Source organism: Mesoplodon bidens (assembly GCF_964165515.1).
Source record: "Mesoplodon bidens genome assembly, chromosome: 4".
Taxonomy (NCBI): domain Eukaryota; kingdom Metazoa; phylum Chordata; class Mammalia; order Artiodactyla; family Ziphiidae; genus Mesoplodon; species Mesoplodon bidens.
In genome coordinates this window covers 64,337,765-64,346,436 of record NC_138160.1, presented here as the reverse complement: position 1 = coordinate 64,346,436, position 8,672 = coordinate 64,337,765, and positions in this window count along the sequence as shown.

Sequence of the window (8,672 nt, the reverse complement as noted above, 5' to 3'; positions counted from 1 at the left end):
GATTTGATTGTCAAACCAAGATGTCTCGAACCTATAATTCTAGTTTTAATTGACTGCATTCTGTTTGAAAGAGCAATAGCTTCAGGGGAGGAGAGTAAGAACTTTAATTAACCACAGAGTGTGTATTGGGCCCTGGACATGTCATGTCATTTGGTCCTTAAAACAGCCCTGGGAAGGGCAGTAGTGGCTCTGCTTCACAGAGTAGCACCCAGGGACCCCAGGAAACCAGTGGTCACCCAACGCCATATAACTAGCAAAGAGTGGAATCTAGTTTGAACTCAGATGGGCTTAACTCCTTTTTTTCTCTAAGAGGCATGTTTTTCTTTGCCAACCTCAACCATGAGAGAAAAAGAGGCAGAAAGATAATCTAAAAAATGCAGTGACTGCTCACTTAAGAGGCTGTAACAAGATTGGATCTTGGTGGCTATTGCTAGAGGCTCCAGGGCAGCGTCCTTAGGAAGATTCCTAAATTGCTGACCGTGACTCATTCAGTCCTTTCTGTTGCCTGATTTTATCATCTGATCCCGAGACTGTGCTGTAACTTTGGGGTGAAAAAACAAAGCTAAGAATCCATACAGTATTCTCAACTCCCATCTAATGCCTTGATTCCTGAGGTGCCTACTTTATACATAATGGGGGAAATGCATACAATGCAGTGACTGAACAACACTCCAAATACAGCTTCCCACTTGTGCCAGGATAGACTAATTCATATGGACTTACAGGAGCCTCAGGGACAGGATTTTGGAAAATCAGGCCTTGGGGTGCTGGAAGCTTAGTACTCTTACTACAGAGCACTGCTGTTCCTGTCTCCTCATCCCCCTGGAAAGAGTCCCGGGGTTGCTGGAGTCGGGGTCAAATGAGGGGTCAGTAGTAACAAAGGTGATGACACCCCCTCATTCCTCCACCTAAAGAACCTTCTCAGCCTTTCCCCAGACATGTTCTCTAGTAAAGAACTCCTTCCACTTCAGCCTTGCTGGGATCCACAGATTTCAAAATGAAGATTTTGGTCCTGCCTTGTCTAAACACTGAGACAGTTTTTGTTGCAGACTGGGAGCTGGCAGCAGCTCTTCGGAGCCAGGATATGTAGAATTCCTTAAAGACATGCAGCACGGAGCAGCATGAAAACCTGAGAAATGCGTTTGAGGATCAACTTAATCTTCCAGCTCTGAAACCAACTACGTGATGATGGGGACTTTTGTTTTCTTTGCAGAGCCTAGGCTCCCTTTGAAAAAACTGACAAATTTGTAAATGTGGGAAAGATAACACTTTTCAATAAGCTGTTATTTCTCCCTCTTTATTATTTGGGTCAAAGAATTTTTTGAATTTCATTCCAATTCTTTTCACTTTGTGTATCAAGAAAAACAGTCATAGCAAGAAAGACTTGACCAATATATTCTTTTCATATCACAGATTCTCTTCTCAAAGTTTTTTTTTCTGGGGGGAATGAAAGTAATTTTATTTGTTGTTGGGTTATGGTCAAGTACTTGCAAATGACATGTTTTTTTCCATGAAATAGGCACTTTCTGATCTACCTGATTACACTACTTAAAATGTTATGCATCCAGTGGCGTCCCATCTACAATGATTTGTTGTTACTGCTAAAGATGATTTTACAAATATCCCTCCAAGTGACAACAGAAAGCAGACATGAACTGATTTTTTAAATTAGAATTTTGTTCGCCTTATGTTTTGGATTAAGAAAGAGATGTGGTCAGTTAATGGTTTTATTCCATTTTTATTGCAAACAAGAATGAAAAAGAGAAAAGAATATTTCCACACTGGATTCCCCTTGAATGAATTCAAGCAAAGTTCATTACTAGTGGTTTTGCATCTGGCAAAGGTGTAAAATTGTGCCCATAGAGGTGTTGATTTGCTCCAATTCAGCAGGGCCCAGCTCTTTGGTGGGCAGTGCTGGCCTGGGAGAAGTGGCCTTCTCTGCACATCTGTTAAGTCCCAGGGGCTTCTAGGGTTTGGTCAGAAGCTCATGCTGAAAACGATCTTTTTCCCCACCAGATTCTAGGTAGAAAAGGTATGTCATCCATTCATCTGTTGATGGACACTTAGGTTGCTTCCATGTCCTGGCTATTGTAAATAGAGCTGCAATGAACATTTTGGTACATGACTCTTTTTTGAATTATGGTTTTCTCAGGGTATATGCCCAGTAGTGGGATTGCTGGGTCGTATGGTAGTTCTATTTTTAGTTTTTTAAGGAACCTTGGGAATAAAGATGCAGACCTACTAGAGAATGGACTTGAGGATATAGGGAGGGGGAAGGGTAAGCTGGAACGAAGTGAGAGAGTGGCACGGACATATATACACTACCAAACGTAAAACAGATAGCTAGTGGGAAGCAGCCACATAGCACAGGGAGATCAACTCGGTGCTTTGTGATCACCTAGAGGGGTGGGATAGGGAGGGTGGGAGGATGACGCAAGAGGGAAGAGATATGAGAACATATGTATATGTATAACTGATTCACTTTGTTATACCGCAGAAACTAACACACTATTTTAAAGCAATTATATTCCAATAAAGATGTTAAAAAAAAAAGGTATGTCATCCACTATAAATGATGACTGGATCATTTCAGAGTCTGACAATATGAGCCACGTCTTAGGACTATGCACTTCTTCCTGACATTTCCTTCCATGAACAATTGCACACAATTCCACACACTTGTGTTTGCCATTCAGTGTTCTTCACACACGTGGGACCTGCAACTCTGCTTTTGACAGGCTCCTCATCTCCCCAGGCCCCCGTTTCCTCCTCTGCAAGTGAGGGAAATGGCCTATAACTCCTTCCAACCTCTTCCATCTCTAGAATATTCAATACATTAAGAGGACAGGGTTAAGAATCATTGCTTTGAAAGAAACTCTTAAGATTTCTATCATCTGAGGGCAAAGGTGAGCCTGCAAGTCATTTATTGTCTCAAAAAATTAAGACCTTTCTTTAAACATAGACCTACCCTATGATCCAGCCATTCTACTCCTAGCTACTTACTCAAGAGAAATAAAAACATGTCTTCACAAAGACTTGTACAGGAAGCTTTATTCCCCAAAACCACAAACTGGAAACAACCCAAATGCCCATTAATAGATGAAAGAATAAACAAAATGTTGTACATCCATACAATGGATTACTGTTGAGCAATAAAAAGGAAGAAAATGATATATGCAATAACATAAATGAATCCCATTATGCTGAATGAAGGAAGCCAGACACAAGACTACATACTGTATATTCTGGTTATGTAAAACTCTGGAGAATGCAAACTAATCTATTACAGTTACACAAGGCAGGTCAGTGCTTGCTTGTGGACTGCAAAAGGGCACAAGGGATCTTTTTGTGGATGGAAATGTTCTGTATTTTGATTGTGACGGTAGTTTCACAGGTGGATGCAACTGTCAAAGCTCATCAAAATGTGCACTTTAAATGAATACAACTTATGTAAATTGTTTCTCAAAGTTATCAGGGAAAATTTTTTTTTAAGCTCTTGACTGTTCAATCTGAGACATCAAGAAAATACATAATAGGTAGCAGATAAAGTTTTGAGGGGCCATGATATCAAAAAAGGATTGATAAACCCAAAATATTCTTAAACATTCTGGAAAGCCCTTTAGTTTCTGGGCAGCATGTATGAATTTGTAGGAAAATAATTTATCTTCTGATTTCAGGTAAAGCCCAGAACAAAGAACTGCCTTGGGAGCTAAGCAAGGTATGTTGCTCCACAAACAAAGGCAAGTACATGGTGGTGGGCAGCTTCCTGTCTTTGCAGCAAGTCAGGCTCCTTCATACCGATTTCTTCCTTCACTCTGCTGGAGGTGGTATTTACGGGCCTACTCAGGGGTGGATTCCATTCTACTTTATGAATGTCTATTCAGAAAAACTAGAAAGCTGTCGGGCATATTCTTCCTTTATAGGCCACATGGGGTGACCGATTTTAGTTGGCACCACTTGTAGAATCACAGGATGTGAGATTTGGAAGGAACCTCAGAGATTCTCCTGCCCAACTTCCCAAAGGAGGAAGCTGAGGCCCAGAGAGGGTAAGTGACTGGCCTAAGAACACAAAGCACAAGCAGGACTAAAAATCACTGCTCTCCGGGAGTCTCTCCACTTTAATACACTGGCTCATCACTTACTGAAAAAGTACAACTCTAGCCAGATCCTAAATCCAAGCTTAATTAGCCTGCTGCACCTTTATTTTTTTTTAATTTTTAAAATTTTTTTATTTTTTTAATGAAAGCTGTAAAATGGTTGGATTCTAGCTGAGAGAAAAGCAGCAAATTCCCAGTTCTGGCCTACTGTGAGGAAATATAAGGATCAAACCTCAGCACGGGAATGAATGTGAGGCATTTATGATTCTTGTAGAACTTGGCAGCAATTACAAAAGCCTGTTCCATGGTGGAAATGACCATGTTAAATTTCCATTCTTATTTGCATTTGCAAAAATAGAATAAAATTATTTCTTGGGTAGAAGCATTCTCTGTGACTGGGAAGTGTTCTTGTTCGTTGCTGCTCCTTTTACTCTTCATATATTTCCCCTTGATGGCTGTTGAAATAGCAGATATTTCATACAGAGAGAACATTCATCACAGCAGATTCTTGATTGAAGTTGAGTCAGATTCTGCCGTGAAGCAGCCACTGCCAGGGAGTAAATTAGTCCTCTCTGGAAGTTCCACCACCACCCAGTCTAATATGGCTTTAATTTCCAAACTACAGTTTGGCAGGGCCAGGTCTCAGCACTGTCCCCAACCTCCTCCTCTTGCATCTGACCCCTCGGCGCCTGGGTTTCATGGGGCCGAGACATCCCCTCGGGGGTCGTGATGTTGCTTCCCAGTGGTATCTGGATGGCACCTGCCAGCTGGTGCTGGTGCAGGGGAGACAAAGATGATAGCTGTGTAATTTAGCAGTGGCCTTGGCCCTTTGGTTGGCCGGTGTGCTGGTAACATGTTTTGCTCTTCCCGCAGACTCCCCAGAAGGTCTGTTGTGGAGTTTGGTAGAATGACTGGGACAGTAACTTCTGGAAGAAGACTTCGGATTGTTGGAATCACCCCAAGCTTAGGACGCAACATCGGCGGCCCCTGCTTCTATGAGGGGGCTCCTGGATCACCAAGCGACGGCACGTCCTGGAGGTGTCGGCAGTGCTGGGGCCCACCCTTCCCCATGGTGGTGTTTTCTGGGTCACTCTGTCTTGTGCTGAGGGCCATGCTGTGCCGTGGCTGCGGGACACACCTTTCGTGTGTGGGCACCTTGGATGGGCGGGTCTAACCCTGTACCCAGTGCATCCCTCCACTGAGCATCGTGAGGGACGGACTCCCTCACATTGCCGACACCTGTGCATCCACAAGGGCATTTGTCAGCGCTGAATTCCCTGTTGAGCAAGTGGATAATAAAGGTACTGACCTTAATGGTCTAATCAAACCAGTGTAGTAGTGACACAAGAAATCATTGAAAAACTGTGGGCAAAGAGCTGAAACTTTCTCTAGAAAGTTCATTAATGACCAGAATAGATTATGTAATCTACATACAATCATGGAGAATTGAGATGGGTACTTGAAAAAAAAACACCAACAAAAAAAAACATATTCTTCCCACCTCCTCTAATCCTTTGAATTTAAATCATTCCCATCATTGAGGTCAAAGGTGTCTGGGCCACCTGAAGTACAGAATTAATTTTCTCCTCCATTTTCTTTTGATTTATTAATTATAAATGTAGTCTTTTGTTTACCTAAGAGACAGGAATACAATTGCTATTTCAAGTCATTTTTACTTTCTATTTACTGTTTTTTTATCAGCACACAAGCATGTTCTAGTGTCTCTTAACTTTAAAAAAATAATCCGCCCTTAATCCTTAGAGCTATCAGTTGATTTCTCCCCTCTTCACTGAAAAACTTCTGAAAGGATTGTGGGCTCATGAATTATCTCCATTTCTTATCTTTCCATTTGTTCTTCAGACGTCTCCACTCTGGCTTCTGCCCACACTGCTCTGCCAAAAGTGCTCTCTCCAAGGTAACCAGTATCCTCTATGTCGTCCATTCCGGGGAGCATTTCTGAGTCCGAATCTTCCTGGAATGCACCTTGGAGGACCATCTGAGAATCCTTCTACTGCACATGGAAGAAAAACCAACTCACATTGTGGCAAACAAAGCAGTAAGTTTATAGTATGGTTTCTTTAATAATTTTCTCCCCTCTACTTCTCCCTTCTTTCTGGCATTAATCAGATATTAGATTAGTTGAATTGATCCTCTATCTTTTCTATCTCCTTAGCTGTTTATTCAGCTCTAAGAGTTCCTTGCCTATCTTTTAAACCTTGTATTGCATGTGTAATGTCAGCTGTCAGAGTTTTTCTCAGTATCATCCCTTGTTCTCAGATGATTCCTTTTTATTGCAACACATTCTTGTTTCATGGATGTAGTATTTTGCCTTACTTTTCTGGCAAAATTAATTTTAAATTTTCCTACTACTTCCTGAATTGTCTGTTTTCTGAGTTACCTTGTTTGTTTTGGTCTCTGTCTATTGTGTGGGGACTTTCCGAAAATGTCTGTGACTCAGAGCAGTCTGTTCATATTCTACAGGGAGACCCTGGGAGCTCTAGGGGACCAAGAGGGTGGAGCTGGTGGACTGGTGGCTTTGGGGGTAGGTTGATTGGGTGGGAGACCAGCTTTGTCATTTGGTAAATCTCCATCTCTTCTCACACCCAAATATTACCAGGTGCTGGTCTTTTGTCTGGGGTGATTTAGTTTCTCCGGAAAGGGATCTCCAGACTCCTCGGGGTGGGGGTGGGGGGTACAGATGCCTGGCCAAGAGCCATGTCAGAACCAGGCAGGAGGAGGCCAGGGGCCTTGTGATTCTGAAGGTAGATTGTAACTCGATCCTACAGTGTTCAGCATTACCTCTGCCCTCCTCTCGGACTAATATTTGAGTCTAGATCTTCTCTGGCTCACTTTTTCCAGGGAATGAACTTCTAGACTCTTGCTGTGGGAAAGGAGGGTCTGGAAGGTGGGGGAAGGGAAGGTCTCTTGCTCCTGTTTGAGACTCCCACCACTCTCCCTCTTTTCACCTGATACCTCCTCCCCACCTTTCACAGAACACAGTGACCCCAGCGGCGCCAGACCCCTCAGGATTCGGCTGGCTCCTCAAGTGTCTCACTGCACGCTCTCAGGTCAGCTCCCTCCGCTTGCTTAAGCCGTTTACCTCCCATACATCTTTCAAAGGCTGCACATTTTTTGTCCATAATTTTCTCCTCTTTTGTTCTTTATTCCTTTACTGTCATGTTAGGGCTTTAGGAGGGAGTATCAATTAAGGCATGTTTAAGCCACCATATTTAACTGGAAGAATGTTGGCATCCTTTATAACTTCAGATTATATTTTGATTCTTTAGGTCTGCCTTTCCACAGAAAGTCAGAAAACAGAAATTCTGACCTTTTCAGCTACAGCCAGTTCTTTCTACAAAGAGTAAACATGAAGGTAAGGATTTTTGTTGTTAATTTAAAATGTTGCCTGTTACGTAATATTCATTTTGTGTCATGTAAGTGAAATTATGTTCTACTGAAGAAGGAAATGTATATGGTTATTGCTGCTTTTTCAAATTATCCAGGAGCATCTATTCTACTCTCAGATGTCCTTGCTTCTAAGTTACTCAAAACTTTGTAGTTCTTTGTGAAGGATTTTTGTATCAGATCTTCCGAGTAATAATAGCTAACATTCATATATGTGCCAGGCACCCTTCTGTGCACTAATTTAACCCGTACAACCACCATATGAACTTGATACCATTATTTGTCTCTCTCTTTGGAACACAAAACTGAAGCACAGAGAGTAATATGTCCAAATTCACATGGCTAGTGTCTCAAGAGTCCTTGCTCTTCACCACTATGCCATGCTCTGTTGCAAAATCTTTTTCTTCTATCTGATGAAATTTCTAAAGATTTTCCCACCTACTTCCCCAGAGGAAACTTACAATATGAAAACACCTAGAGATAAGAGTTTGAAACACACACACATGCACACACACAAAGAGCCAATTAAAAGAAGCTGTGTAGACCGGAAGTCTGAGATGAGTTGGTTTTTCCGTTGGGGCACTAAATTTGTCTCTGATTTACTGTCAACTAATTTTAAAAAGTGAAATGTTAGATTATATGGTTCTCATTGTTTTGTAGAGCAAGCATGCACATTATTTTGCAGAGAAAAAAGGTTTTGGCAACTGAATTCTAGAAGCAATTTCTACAATGCTAATAAAAGAACTCTAGGGTTTTTAAAAAGCTTTTTATTGGAAATGTAATACATAGTCAGAAAAATACAAAAACATAAACACACAGCTTACTGAATTATTATAAAGCGAACCCCCGTCTCACCACTACCCTGGTCAGGAAAGAAAAGCTTAGCCCCACAGAAGCCCTCTGTATGCTCCTTTCTGGTCATGAAGCTGCTCTCCCCAAACGTACCATTATCATGACTTTCGTGCCAATCATCTTTTTTTCTTTCTTTTAGTTTTACCACCTAAATAATATCCTAAATACTATAGTTGAGTTTTGCATATTTTTTAAAAACTTTGACTGGAATCATGTATTAGATATTTTTGCTTTTTGCTTGACTTTATGTCAGTGAAATTCATCCAAATTATTTTGTGTAGCTGTATTCATTTTTATTCTATAGTACTCCATTGTCTG